We start from the raw sequence: 15,155 nt of genomic DNA, 5'->3' as shown, positions 1-15,155 counted from the left end.
CTGGACCAAAGGGTTAGGTCTATAATTTGGAAGAGATTTATCACTTGGAATCCCTAGAGCTCATTGCAACTCTATTTGAGTGCGAGGTTGAGAGGTTATCTAATCTCTCCTCCGGGACATGTATAGAGTTAGGCATAGTTGACCTTAGATTTGGGACTATGTATTTAAGGATTTCGATGACTCACCATTGCATTGATTAGGAAGCATAATAGAGGGTTCTTGTACTTGAAACAATTGTCCTAGGCTGAGCATTATCCGAGTACCCCATCTTTATCAATTGCCTTACCTCATCATTTACTCATGCTCTCTTACTTGTTGTTTTTACGTTTGAGAATTGAATCATTGTCACACTTATCACTACTGATTTTTCACATAGCTAAGAAGCGGATTAAGTGTTTTTATTCCCTACTCCCTGTGGATTCGATACCCGCTCATCTGGGATTATTACCTCCACAAACCCGTGCACTTACAGGATATACGCAAGGGGACCTTGTCAATTACCCACAAAATCCAATTGTTCTACCGAGGATGTACCACTAATAGAAATCAGGCAATCAGATGAAGCATGTCCTCCCCCACACCCAGTGCAACTATTCAAGGCTGCCACTCTAGGAGAAGTTTGAGTATCTAACTTCTTGCTCAATGACTCAACCTGGGCCGCCAAAGAAGTAACTGCATCAATCTCATGAAGTCCGGCTAACCTTTTTCTGTCTCTTGTGTTTCACTAATAAATGTTCATAGCCATTTCCTCAATGAGACATCGTACTTCTTTATGGGTCTTGCTTCTTAAGGTATCTCCCGCTGCTGCATCAAGTAACTGCCATGTCCTTGGGTTCAACCTATTGTAAAAAGTCTGAATGATCACCCACTCGGCAAAACAATGTTGAGGACATTTCTGCAAAAGCTCCTTTAACCTATCACATATCTCAAAAAGAGACTCCAATTCTGTTTGCACAAAGGAGGATATTTCATTCCTGAGCTTCACAGATTTTCCAAATGGGAAATATCGGGCAAGAAAAGCTTCCACCATCTCCTCCACGTAGTAATCGATGCTCTAGGTAATGAATGTAGCTACTGCTTTTCTCTTCCCTTCAAGGAAAATGGGAAGGCCCTTAATCCAATAGCATCATTCATAACACCATTAATCTTAAGCATGTCGCAAACTTCCAAGAAATTCTCTATGTGGTTAGTCGAATCCTCATCGGCCAAACCATTAAACTGTGTCGACTGCTGTATAATCTGGATGAATGCTGGCTTTTGCTCAAAGTTTTGAGCTGTAATCAGTGGCCTCATAATACTAGACTATGTGCCCAGTACTGCAGGTCTGGCATAATCTGATACTGTCCTCTACTGCTCATTCTGCTCTGCCATATTATCTGATCCTTCACCTTCTACCTCAGCTTGATTTAACTATTCTTGTACAGGTTTTTTTCTCCTTCTATAAAGTGTTCATTCAAGTTTAGAATCTCCTTCAACCAATGTTGAAGGGTTTGCTCTGGTTATAAGCTGGAGCTGCAACCAAAGAAAGAAAAACAAATCACAATGATGGAAGAATATGAAAGTGTGAAATAAAATAAATAGTGAATAGCTAAAATAGCAAAGTGCAAAGTGTTTCTAAAATTCCCATTTCCCTGAAATGGTACAAAAAACTTGACAAAATACCTTTTGCGTATGTACACATAAGTGTGCGGGTTTTGTCGAAAGTAATAATACCCTAGTGAGTGGGTAGTCATATCCATAGGGAAAAGTGATCAGAAACACAAGGATTACTATTTAACTAAAGTGAAGATGGATCGATAGTAGTGTGAACAATGTCAATATGAAAAGAAATAAAAAAAGAATAAGAAAGAGAGCGTTATAAAAAAATGAGTGGAAAGATAATCTATAGAAAATGGGGCACCCGGGACATTTGCTCCCCCTAGGACTATTGCTTCAAGTGCAAAACCAACTATTATATCTCCTAACTGATGCTTAATAAGTCATGGAAATCCTACAATACATGGTCCCAAAGCTAAGGTCAACCGTGACTAACCCTACACTATGTCCCGGAGGAGAAATCGCTCAGTCTCAACACCTTACACTATGCAAAGTTGCTTAAAGCTCTAGTGAGTCCAAGTGATAAACCCTATTCACTAACAAAGATCTAACCCTTTGGTCCAGGCAAAAGATCCCTAATCACAATTAAGCCCCAGATACTAAGGATTACTTCAATGGTTCACTCTATTGCTTGCGTAACTAAGAACCAGTGGAGTTTGTCTCTTAGCACTTCACTCTATTATGACAGCAAAGAGCTCTTGGAACGTGGAGGTAGGATAAATCACAACGGTGGGAAAATGGGACGTTCTTCTACCTCTCAACTCACCCGCTCGACCCTCTTTAATCTTGCTTTGTCTAACCCTCATAGTGTGTCACTCACTCACAAAGATTACCAATGTAGGCTCTCAACCCTCGTATCACTCTAAGGGAATACCCATTCAATAAGCATTCAAGATTAGAACCCAATTAAAAAACATCAATTAAAGAAACAAAATAGAAAGGTCAAAGAAACAATAGTGATCTAACTCTCCATGGTTTTAAGATATAATCAATAATGAAATTAAAAGTAAGAACATGCAATCCATAAGTAAACCCACCTTGGTATTTGTATCGATGGTCTTGTGGAGTGTCTGTGTCTTCTTCAAAGGTTCCCTCGTCAAGCCTAGGGCACACATCACTGAATCGATGCTGATGAAAATTACCACATTAACTATCTTCCAAAGGAACACGGTGTTGAAGGCCATAGAACCACTACATAACCTTGCCAAAGCCTCTCCAAACCCTAGTCGCGAGAGACTCTAAAGATGGAGAAAAATATGAGAAAAAAAGATGGGGAAAAAGGATTCCAAAAATGAGTTTGAAGTCGCATGACTTTTAAATAGGCTATAATCGGACATCCACCTTGAATCTATAAGAATTGATTTTTCAACGACCTATATACGATAACTACTACTACGGATATTTGCTACATTGATTTTACTACGAGTACTCATAAAAATACTCCCGAATTCACACTTTTCATCGAGGACACATGAATGGGAAAACACATCCATGCGGTTGATCATGTTGCATCTTTAATAAAATAACATTTGACGACAATCTTGCTAGCATTGAACAAGTAAAAACACATGAGTGTGATTGTCTTTGTGCCCCTCTAATTTGCATGTTCACTGGAGCACAATGGAGGTTGGCACACACTCATATGTCTTTGACCACAACTTGTGTCTTCACGTTTGTTCACTCCATGATTTCTTCAGCAAAGTGTATTCATAATCTACTTTGGCTTCTTTCTTCCACACTTGTCTCCGCAATCCTACATGCACAAAAGTAGCAGAAATACACATGTATGAGCGATAAAATCAGAGAAAAGTAATGCTCATTGTAAGAAAAGAATACTTTCTATTACTAATACAGAAGCACTAATCACCAAGCACCCACTAGGGGTTTAGCACTCCGTGGAGCAATACAAAAGCAAATATGAAATGAAAGAGAAGTGCAAGTAATCCATAGAGAAAACCCCCTTGTAGTGTGTATCAATAGTCTTGCGGAGCAGCCTCATCTTCTCAAAAGGTTCCCTTGTCAAACCTAGGGTACACCATGCCAAATCGATGCCGATGAAAGCTCCCCCTATAGTTCTTCTCTAAAGGAACTCGATGTCAAATACCATAGGACCGCTCCAAAAACCTAGCAAAAGCCTCTCCAAACCCTAGCCGCCAGCTTCCTGGAAGACGGACAAAAGATAGGAAGAAGATCCCTCAAAAAACTCTCAAAGTGGTATTTCTAGGGCTGGAATCAAGCATCCACATGGGTGTGTGGAATTTCCACATGCCCGTGTGAATTTCCAAGTCTTCATTTCTAGCATGCTATAAGCAGTAACTACTATAGTGATTTTTACTACAATAAGCCCTTTCTGACACTTTTGCCAAAAATGCTCCGAATCCACTCTTTTTCATTGAGGCCACATGAATGGGCACACATCCATATGATAGATTGCGATGCATCTTCAATGAAACCACATTGACAAAGCTTTTGCTAATGTTGCATAAGTCATAACACATGAGTGTGATTGCCTTTGTGCCCCTCCATTTTGTGTATTTACTTGAGTACAATAGAGATTGCCACACACCCACATGTCTTTAAGCACAACTTGTGTCTTCACCTTTGTTCGATCCAACAACATTAAAGACAAAAGTTGTGCTCAAAAACATATGAGTGTCTGCAACCTCTAGAAGCACTTTAGATAAAACAAGACTATCTTTGCTTGGTTAACTATAGAACAACTCACTACCTTGCTTGATTTTCTTTTTCACTTGTGCTTGTGGAGTTCTCTATCATTGAGCGTGAGGTCAGTATATTTAGTCATTTATCATCTTCCTCTTGTTCCTCATGTTTATTTTCTTAGGACAAGCAAATGCTTAGGTGTGGGGATGTTTGATAAATGCCTAAATGTAGGTATTTTATACTTGTAGAATATATGCTTTTTGCCCATATTTTCATGAATCGATGCCTGTTTTGTGTTTAAATTTGTTTTATTTATATTACAGGTATCAAAGGAGCCAAGGAGAGCTTGAGAACACAATTGGGGAGAAATCGACACCAAAAATCACATTTTAGGGTTCCAAGCATCGGAGAAACTAAATTTCTGGAGTAATGCTAAAAAAGACAGTAAGGTTCATGGGCTCCATGCGGTCGTGAGGCACCCGTGAGGCTCGGGCGGACCTTATTTAACCCTATTTCTGCTAGGGTTTTGGAGGAGGCCACTTTAGAGACATCTTGAGCCCTAGGTGGAGGCGTCTTCACCAGGCATTTGGATTGCCAGATCAATAGATTTAGAGGAAAAGAATCAAGAGGAAAGAGTTCTTTGGGCAAGATCTCCATCGATTTTACCTTGAGGAAGCTTGTAGAAGACAAGGGAAGCCGCTCCCATTGCAGCGTCCGCAGAAGCCACTCCGTGTCATCCTTTCTCCTACACATCTTTCCATCATTTGAGGGAGTTTATTATGCTTTCTAGAGTAGATTACATGAACTTGTTTTGTGTTTGTGCTTGTATGGAAGGCTAAGCCCCAAGGTTGCCGGATGTCGGTGAACCTTGGGGTGAACTTGTGTATTTAGATGCTTTGATTTGCTTTAATGCATTTGGTGTGTTCATGGTTTAAGCTTGGTGAGATTTGCTGTGTTGATTTACATGAGAACTCTGGTTTTAAACTGCTTGGTTGTATTAGGTTGCAAGACTTTAGCCCTAATATGAGACACATCTTGCTTAATGGGGATTTATGCATGAGTACGTTGTAACCATCACATAGTTCGTACCCTCCACTTATTAGGGCTGAACCTAGGTTGAGTATCAGTCTTAATTGGGATTTCCCTTTGCGCATTGCAATCGTAGGAGAAGGTTGGCCGGAAGAGATTCCGAGTTAACACTCATATGGAATTAGGAGTTATCATCGTAACCATCAGGACAACCTACTTTTGGAATCTCGTGGCCTGAACACCCTTTTTGCTTAGCAGCTCGTACATTCATTTACTTTGAGTAACCGTAAGGGGATCCACATCCACGACCTCTCTTATCTCTTGATTTTCACCCTCTTGTTTGGCTTTGCACTATGGTTCTTGTTTTATTTTAGTGTTTTAGTCATCTCGATTTTTAACTCGAATTGGAAGGCTTGACCGTATTTCTATTAGAGTTTTGAAAGAGGCCACTTTAGGGACATCTTGAACCCTAGCTGGAGGCATCTTCACCAGCCATTTGGATGGCCAGATTAACAGATTTAGAGGGAAAGAAACAAGAGGAAGAGTCATTTGGGCAAGATCACCATCAATTTTACCTTGAGGAAGCTTATAGAAGACAAAGGAAGCTGCTGCAATTGCGGCATCTGTGGAAGCCACTACATGTCATTATTTCTCCTCCACGTCTTTCTGTCATTTGAGGGCGTTTATTATGCTTTCTAGAGTAGATTACATGAACTCATTTTGTGCTTGTGCTTGTATGGAAGGCAAATCCCCAAGGTCGTCGGATGTCAGTGAACCTTACGGTGAACTTGTGTATTTAGATGCTTTGAGTTGATCTAATGCATTTGGTGTGTTCATGGTTTAAGCTTGGTGAGATTTAACTTGTTGATTTACATGACAATCCTATTTTTCGTCTGCTAGGTTGTATTTGGTTGCATGATGACACGTCCGAAAATGCGTGCAAACCGCAAGTGGCACGGGTGTCTAAGTAATAAAATACCCGGTGAGTCGGGTAGTCGAATCCACCGGGAATAGGGCTACTAGTACTAACTTCTTCTCTGCTTTCTATCCTAATAAAAAATGGAAAGGTGTGATGATCTAATGTGTGAAGAAATGAATGGCAGAGATGAATATGCAAGGGTGAAATGGAGGAAGAATCTCAATAAATAAAGATGACGTACCCGGGTAATGCTCCCCCTATGATCTAACATGAAGTTCAAGATTCGCTAAATGCTTCTAAACCAAGTCTAATGAGTCGAGGTAATCATAGAACAACTGGCCCTTGCCTTCAAGCCAGCGGTACTAGTCCCCTACAAGGTCTTGGTGGAGAAATCGCTCAATCTCAACACCTTACACCCCATATGACCGCAATACGCTCTAGGGGCACCTAAGAGTGAAACTGATTCCTAAAGATAGATCCAACAGTAATTCCCGGAGAAGGATTCCTAATCCCCTACAAGGTCCCGGCGGAGAAATCTCTCAATCTCACGCCAAATTTGGTTGCATAGAGTCTAGGGAATACAGAGATAGGAAACACTCAATCGGAAGGGAAAGGGGACGCTCCACTATCTCATGACTCACCCTCTTAACCCTCTTTAACCTTGAAGTTCTAACTCTAACGGAGACCTCTCTCTCATCAAAGTAACAAATCATGCATATACAATCAACCACAAGGATCAAGAAAACATGCAAGCAATGGGAAGACAAGATTAAAACTCAAATCAACTCGGATTAACTAGAAACATAAAGCAAATCATTACAAAAGAATAAATCCTAGGGTTTAATATGCCCAAGTACCTACTGGAGTTTAGCCCTCCATTGGGTAAGTTACAAGACAATGATTAATAAAATAAAAAACAACAAAAACCATACAGAAAACCCCCTTGAATTCATGATGATTGGCCTTGGTGGGTAGTTCAACGTCTTGAAGGATTCCTCTACGAAGCTAGGTCGCCAGTGGCTTCCCAAGTGCTATGACGGCAAAGGAAACTATCAAAGTTGGTGAAGAGCACCATCCAAATCAGAAAAGACCTCCTCTCCAAACCCTAACTGACCGTCTCACCCCTCAAGAGCCGCACAAAAGATGAGAAAGAATAGGGCAAAATGGCTATTTATAGGCCATAGACTGCATTTGTCACGTGCGCCCACGCGCCCATGTGGATTTTCCATGTGCCCGCGTGGAATTTCCATGCGATTGCATGGAATTTTCACGCGGGCACGTGAACAATAATTCTACTATAGTACTTAGCTACAGTACTCTCCATAATCGCGGTCCAAACACTCTTGTCTTAAGGCCATGATAAGTGCTTGAGTAGACATATTTTTATATATGTTTTACATGCATTGAGCATCATTTTTACTGTGGTTTATGTCTCATATTGTGTATTTGGTGTTCTTTTATGCATATAGAATGTGAATGCCTTGAAGAGTAAAAAGGAAGCAAAGATAGGCTATAAAGACACAATGTTGGGAGTTCTTGTTCAATTCAATGACCAAGACAGGAGAGCAATTCATAAACATGGAGATGTGTGCCAACTTCCAAGAAGATTCAAGTCAATTCACTATTTGGAATGGCACAAAGGCAGCCACATCTTCATATTCCTTCTCTTTGTGAAGATTGCAAGACCTCTAAAAAGATACGTCGATGAAGAAAAGTTTTATAGCCTACCACATGGACGTGTGCCCGGACATGTGGCCTCAAGAGAAAAGTGTTTGGACCGCGTTTCGTGAAAAAACACCGTAGAAAAGATTCATCGTTCACGCGGCGCTGGAAATTCCACGCGCCCGCGTGGAAATTCTTGCAGCCCACGCGGGTGCGTGGAAAATCCACACGGGCGCGTGAGGGCACGTGACAGACGCGATCTAAGGCCTATAAATAGCCGTTTTGCCTTATTCTTTCTCATCTTTTGTGCGGCTCTTGAGGGGTGAGACGGCTAGGGGTTTGGAGAGGAGGTCTTTGCGGCTTTGAGGCGCTTCGTCACCAACTTTGATCGATTCCTCCTCCGTCATAGCATCAAGGAAGCCACCGGTGAACCTAGCCATTTATCCATTTTTCATTTTAATTTTCTATTCCACACTTTCTTTTTCTTCCATCATTCTCATCGGTTTTTTTATTTTGTTTTTCATCCATTTCACTTTATTATCTTTCACCGTTCTATTTTTGTTTTTATTTTTGTCTTACTTACTTTTTTTCTTGCATGGAACTTGAATGATGATTAATCCAATTTTAAACTTATATTTTTCAGGTTGAAGCTCTCACTAGAAAAACTTGATCAATTTGTTAATGTTCATCAACATCACAATCCATATCGCATCAACTATCATCCAAATCAAAGGAGCTACCCAAATCTCTTGTGGGATATTGATGAACTACAATGGGAAGCACCTCAAGAAGAACTTCAATGGGATGAGAAAGTTGAAGAAGATGTACTTCGGTTGGAAAGAGTGTTACCAAGATTTATTGAAGCAACCGATGCCCGTTTCCAAAATATTGAGGCCACATTAAGTTGTCACGATGTCTCCATCAAAAACATTGAGCATCAATTAGGAGAGATCTCGGACATGCTTGCTAAGGAAAAAGAAGAATTTGAACAAGCAAGGCAAGTATCTCGGGGACATGATGAGGCCATGAGCACAATTGAAGAAGTTGGGCAAATTGAGTACATTGGGGCAGGAAATGAAAAGCAAGAAGTTGAATATCATTTTGAGATTTTGGATTGTGTGACTGAAGATTGTGCTTGTGAGCGAGAAAATTTTCAAGGGGATTTGCTAGTGTCATGCTCCTCTCAAGTTGAAAATACACAAGAAGAAGCAAAACCCAAGGTAATGGAACAAGCATTTCTCTTTGGGATTGATCAACTCTTACAATGCAAAAAAGAGACTTTGGGAAGGGAAGAAGATGTGGGTAGGAGATTGAAGCCATCCAATGACCCACCTGTGCTAAGCTTGGACAATTCCCAACCCAAATTGTTTCCTTGGAGGCCAAAAGTAAGATGGTTGGACTCTCCAATTAATATTCCACCCCGACAACTAGATTCTTGGTTTAAAGGAAGTAGCTATGCAATGTCTAGTTGGGAGGAACACACTCTTTTCAAGCCTACATAAGGTAAGGAAGAGGTACGTCAAGCTTAGTGACGTAAAACAAGCGCTTCTTCGGAGGCAACCCAAGTTTTTAATTGTTTTTTAGCTTAGATTTTTATTTCTACAGTAATAAAATCATGAGTGTGTGCTTTGTTAAATTTTTATTGGTGTTGAGTTCTTCATGAATATTTTTGGTGTTTTATTTTAAATGTATGTGTGTGGCATGGTTTAGGATGATATTCATGTTTTTAGTTGGGAAATTGGACTTAATTTCATATAAATATCTCTATGGATGTGTTTTACGCAAAAATTACTGCACCCACAGCGGCGTGGAATATCCATGCTACTGCATGTACTCCACGCCCCCATGTGGAGTTTTCACACCCCCATGTGGGGTAAATTGATGAAGAGGACCACTATTCACAATTTCCATTCACACATCCCTTCATCTTTCTCACACACCCACACTCCCAAACATTTTTCCTTGGTCATTAAAAGGTTTAGAAGGGTTTTACCGGCCATTTAATCATACTTTATTCCTCAATTCACACCGGTGAGCTCTCATTTTTCTAACCTTCTCATTTTTTAGACTTTAGTTAACTTTGTGTTTTGTTTTGTTTGTGCGAGTTTGTGCTTCATGTGTTTACTTATAAGAACTCGTACATCTTTTCTATTTTGTTGAGCTTCACTGAACCCCTTGTCTATGTGCGGATAGCCTTGAGAGTGATGTTGATGGTGTTTTTAGTCATAGACATGATCATGTGATATTGTCACATGGTCATGTGAGCTTCACAACCCATACAACAAGCCCATGAGTTAGACTTCACCAAAGCGATTAATGAGGAGTTCAGGGGAGTATTGTTTTAATTGCATTCCCACACACATTATGCTTCCATTGTTATTATTTTTTTATTGTAGCTTGCATGCGTACATTGAGGACAATGTACATCTTAAGTGTGGGGGAGGGTTCACCTTATACATGACTTTTTACTTGTGTTTTCATGAGCATGCTCTTGTATGCCAATGAAGGTTCACCTTAGGGTTAAGAGTTTAATTCTTAGTTTTTTTGGAGGTTATAAACATGGATTTTTATCATGCTCTAGTTTTCATCCAATTTTATTGAATATTTTTTTGTCCGATTGCTCTTTTCTGCACTTTTTCTCGCTCATTAGACCTATGAAGACTCTAGTTCATTATGTTTGGGACTTTTAGTGTGCTAGTTTTTTTATTTGAAAAATCATCAGAGGAAAAATCAGAAAAAAATCAGAAAAAAATTTGAGAAATGGAAATTGTTTGTTGTTTGTACATAGGGTGTGGAAAGAGCTACCACCCATGATGTATGTAGCTACTCTCATAAGTCAGATACTTGTTATGCCCTAATGAGTGAAAGAACTATCTCATGGGATGTGTGAAAGCTACCATCCTCGGTAGAAAGAGCTACCACCTCGAAAGTGTGAAAGCCACTCGGGAGGCATCTTGGGAAAGGGCTACCTTAGAGGTTGTGTGAAGCTACTACCTATTCTTTTCGTTTATAAATAAGTCCCATGTTAATAAGAACTTGGTAGTGGACATAGTGTTGACATGAGATGAGTTTTTCACACACACACGCATTCGGATTTTATCACATTCATTTTTTATTGGATTATTTGCTAGAGCATTGATTGTTTTGTCTAGTGTTTGATTCTCTCCATGACTGTAGAATTTTTATTCTTGTACTCATTTGGTGAACCTAAGGCCAAGCACTTCTCTTTTTCTTTCCATAGGTATAATGTTTAATTTTGCTTGAGGACAAGCAAAGACTTAAGTGTGGGGGAGTTTGATAAGTGCTTGAGTAGACATATTTTATATATGTTTTACATGCATTGAGCATCATTTTTTTACTGTGGTTTATGTCTCATATTGTGTATTTGGTGTTCTTTTATGCATATAGGTTGTGAATGCCTTGAAGAGTAAAAAGGAAGCAAAGATAGGCTATAAAGACACAATGTTGGGAGTTCTTGTTCAATTCAATGACCAAGACACGAGAGCAGTTCATAAACATGGAGATGTGTGCCAACTTCCAAGAAGATTCAAGTCAATTCACTATTTGGAATGGCACAAAGGCAGCCACATCTTCATATTCCTTCTCTTTGTGAAGATTGCAAGACCTCTTAAAGATACGTCGATGAAGAAAAGTTTTATAGCCTACCACATGGACGTGTGCCCGGACATGTGGCCTCAAGAGAAGAGTGTTTGGACCGCGTTTCGTGAAAAGTACTGTAGAAAAATTACTGTTCACGCGGCCGCGTGGAAATTCCGCGCGCCCGCGTGGAAATTCTTGCAGCCCACGCGGGTGCGTGGAAAATCCACACGGGCGCGTGAGGGCACGTGACAGACGCGATCTAAGGCCTATAAATAGCCGTTTTGCCCTATTCTTTCTCATCTTTTGTGCGGCTCTTGAGGGGTGAGACGGCTAGGGTTTGGAGAGGAGGTCTTTGCGGCTTTGGAGGCGCTTCGTCACCAACTTTGATCGATTCCTCCTCCGTCATAGCATCAAGGAAGCCACCGGTGAACCTAGCTTTGGAGTGGGTCCTTCAAGACGTCGAAGCTCTCCATCAAGGCCATCAGTTCATATATAAGGGGGTTTATTTCTATTGTTTTAATGTACTTTCATTCATTGATGGTGTGTTTTGTATGTTGCTCCATGGAGAGCTAAAACCCTAGAGGGTATTTGGGCTTGTGAACCCTAGGATTCTCATCTTTTGTGGATTTGCTTAGTGTTTCTATTCAATCCGTGTTTGATTAAGTTTCATTCTTGATTGTTTAATGCATGATTTGTTGCCTTGGTGGGAGAGAGATCTCCATTATGGTTAGAACCTCGAGATTGAAGAGGGTTGAGAGGGTGAGTCATGAGATAGTGAAGTGTCCCCTTTCCCCTCCGATTGGTGTATTCTATCTCCATTCCCTAAGCTCTATGCAACCATATTTGGTGGGAGGCGTGAGATTGCTCGATTTCTCCGCCGGGACCTTGTAGGGGGTTAGGATCCTTCGCCGGGAATTATGGTTGGATTAATCTTTAGGAATTGGATACACGCTTTGGAATCCCTAGAGTGCTTTTGCGGTCATATGTGGTGTGAGGTGTTGAGATTGAGCGATTTCTCCACCGGGACCTCGTAGGGGACTAGTATCGGTGATCTAGAGATAGACCCGATTATGTTTGGATTTCCACGACTTAACTTACTCATCATAGAAACACTTTGCTTATCCGGTACCTAATACCTGAATCCTAGGGGAGCATTGCCCGAATACCCCACTTTTACTGATTGAGATTCTCCTTCCATTTTACCCTTGCATATTCGTCTCCGGTGTTCATCTCTTCACACATTAGATCACTACACCTTTTCATTTATCATTTGGTTAGAAAAGCAGAGAAGAAGTTAGTACTAGTAGCCCCTGCTCCTCGTGGATTCGACTACCCACTCACCGGGGTAATTATTACTTCGACACCCGTGTACTTGCGGTTTACACACGCATATTCGGACGTGTCAGGCCACATGACCGGACACACGTCCATGTGGTAGACTATAAGACTTTTCTTCATCGACGTATCTTTGAGAGGTTTTGCAATCTTCACAAAGAGAAGGAACATGAAGATGTGGCTGCCTTTATGTCCTTCCAACTAGTGAATTAACTTGAATCTTCTTGGAAGTTGGCACACATCTCCAAGTTCATGAACTCTTCTCGTGTCTTGGTATTTGAAGTAAACAAGAACTCCCAACATTGTGTCTTTATAGCCTATCTTTGCTTCCTTTTTACTCTTCAAGGCATTCACAATCTATATGTATAAAAAACACCAAATACATAATATGAGACATAAACCATGGTAAAAAAATGATGCTCAATGCATGTAAAAACATATATAGAAAGATGTCTACTCAAGCACTTATCAAACTCCCCCACACTTAATCCTTTTGCTTGTCCTCAAGAAAAAAATTAAACATTAAACTCATGGAAGAAAAAGAGAAGTGCTTGGCCTTAGGTTCACCAAAAGAGTACAAGAATAAAATTCTAAAATCATGGAGAGAATCAAACATTAGACAAAACAATCAATGCTCTAACAAACAATCCAATCAAAAAAATGAAAGTGATAAAAATCCGAATGCGTGTGTGTGTGTGCATGAAAAACTCAACTCATGTCAACACTATGTCTACTACTAAGTTCTTATTAACACGGGACTTATTTATAAACACAAAAGAATAGGTAGTAGGTTCACATGACCTCCAAGGTAGCCCTTTCCCAAGATGCCTCCCGAGTGACTTTCACACTTTTGAGGTGGTAGCTCTTTCTACCAAGGATGGTAGCTTTCACACATCCCATGAGATAGCTCTTTCTCTCATTAGGGCATAACAAGTATCTGACTTATGAGAGTAGCTACATACATCATGGGTGGTAGCTCTTTCCACCCCCTATGTACAAACAACAAACAATTTCCAATTCTTGTTTTATTTTTAAATTTTTAAATTTTTTTTCTTTCAAATTTTTTTGATTTTTTATTTTCCTCTGATTTTTTTTTCAAATAAAAACTAGCACACTAAAGTCCCAAAGACAATGAACTGGAGTCTTCATAGGTCTAATGAGTGAGAAAAGTGCACAAAGAGCAATCACACAAAAATATTTAATGAAATTGGATGAAAACTAGAGCATGATAAAATCCAATGTTTACAACCTCCAAAAACGAAGAATTAAACTCTAAACCCTAAGGTGAACCTTCATTGGCAACAAGAGCATACTCAAGAAAACACAAGTAAAAGTCATGTATAAGGTAAACCCTCCCCAACACTGAAGATGTACATTGTCCTCAATGTATGTATGCAAGCACAATAAAAATAATAACAATGGAAGCATAATGTGTGTACGAATGCAATTAAAACAATACTCCCCTGAATTCCTCATTAACCGTTAGGTGAAGTCTAGCTCATGGGCTTGTTGTATAGGTTACGAAGCTCACACGACCATGTGACAAAAGCACATGATCGTGTTTATGACCAAAAAACACCATCAATATCACTCTCAAGGCCATACTCGCACGTATACAAGGGGTTCGGTGAAGCTCAATAAAGAAGAAAAAGATGTGCGAGTTCTTATTAGTAAAAATAAATGAAGCACGAACTCGCACAAATAAAAATGAAGCACAAAAGATAACTAAGGTCTAAAAACATAAAAATAAAAGAAAAACTAAAAAAATGAAAAACAAAAAGTAAAGAAAACTAAAGTCTCATGAGTGGGACGCTTCAAGCATCGACGTCATCTTCTGGTGTTGCCGGTGTGCCAAAAGAATTTTCATCTAAGGTTAACCATATGAAATTAAAGCATTTCGGAAGAAGTTTTTCTGTCCTTGGTGTCATACCTACATATAAAGCTTCAAAAGAAGTCAGTTAAGCATGAATTTGATGAGTACAGGGTTCCACGCGAGCGTGGAGGGTAGGCCAACCGCTTTTCTTGCCTTATTGGGTACTCTTCCAGACCACGTGGGTGCATGGGCAGGCCATGCGCCCGCGTTGGCATGTGCTAGCCTTTGCTATCCCGTCAAGAGACCGCGTGCCAGGCCACGCGGTTGCATGGCCTATGCCCAGCGCGCGCTCGGGCGTGGCTAGCCAGAGCACATGGCTAGGCAGGCCACGCGCACTCCCGCCCCGGCCACGAGAGAGTGTGGCTGGGGTGCTCTCAGCCAAGGGGGCCGCGTGGGCGCGTGGCCCTGCAAACTGCGATGGGCGGGGCTATGCGCCCAGATGTGGGTGCCCGACTCTGGCGAAATCGCCGGAGTAGGGCT

The 15,155-nt window shown here is 40.6% G+C and overlaps 1 non-coding gene across 1 annotated transcript; it reads left to right on the top strand.

Moving 5' to 3' along the window:
• Positions 1 to 875: 875 nt before the first annotated feature.
• On the top strand, positions 876 to 982 carry LOC120256540. The gene has a single exon (XR_005535344.1). It is a non-coding gene; the product is annotated as a small nucleolar RNA R71 (small nucleolar RNA).
• The last annotated feature ends 14,173 nt before the right edge of the window (positions 983 to 15,155 follow it).

Source organism: Dioscorea cayenensis, unplaced genomic scaffold, assembly GCF_009730915.1.
Source record: "Dioscorea cayenensis subsp. rotundata cultivar TDr96_F1 unplaced genomic scaffold, TDr96_F1_v2_PseudoChromosome.rev07_lg8_w22 25.fasta BLBR01001493.1, whole genome shotgun sequence".
In the NCBI taxonomy this organism is placed as follows: Eukaryota; Viridiplantae; Streptophyta; class Magnoliopsida; order Dioscoreales; family Dioscoreaceae; genus Dioscorea; species Dioscorea cayenensis.
This window is presented reverse-complemented; position numbering and strand designations above follow the sequence as displayed.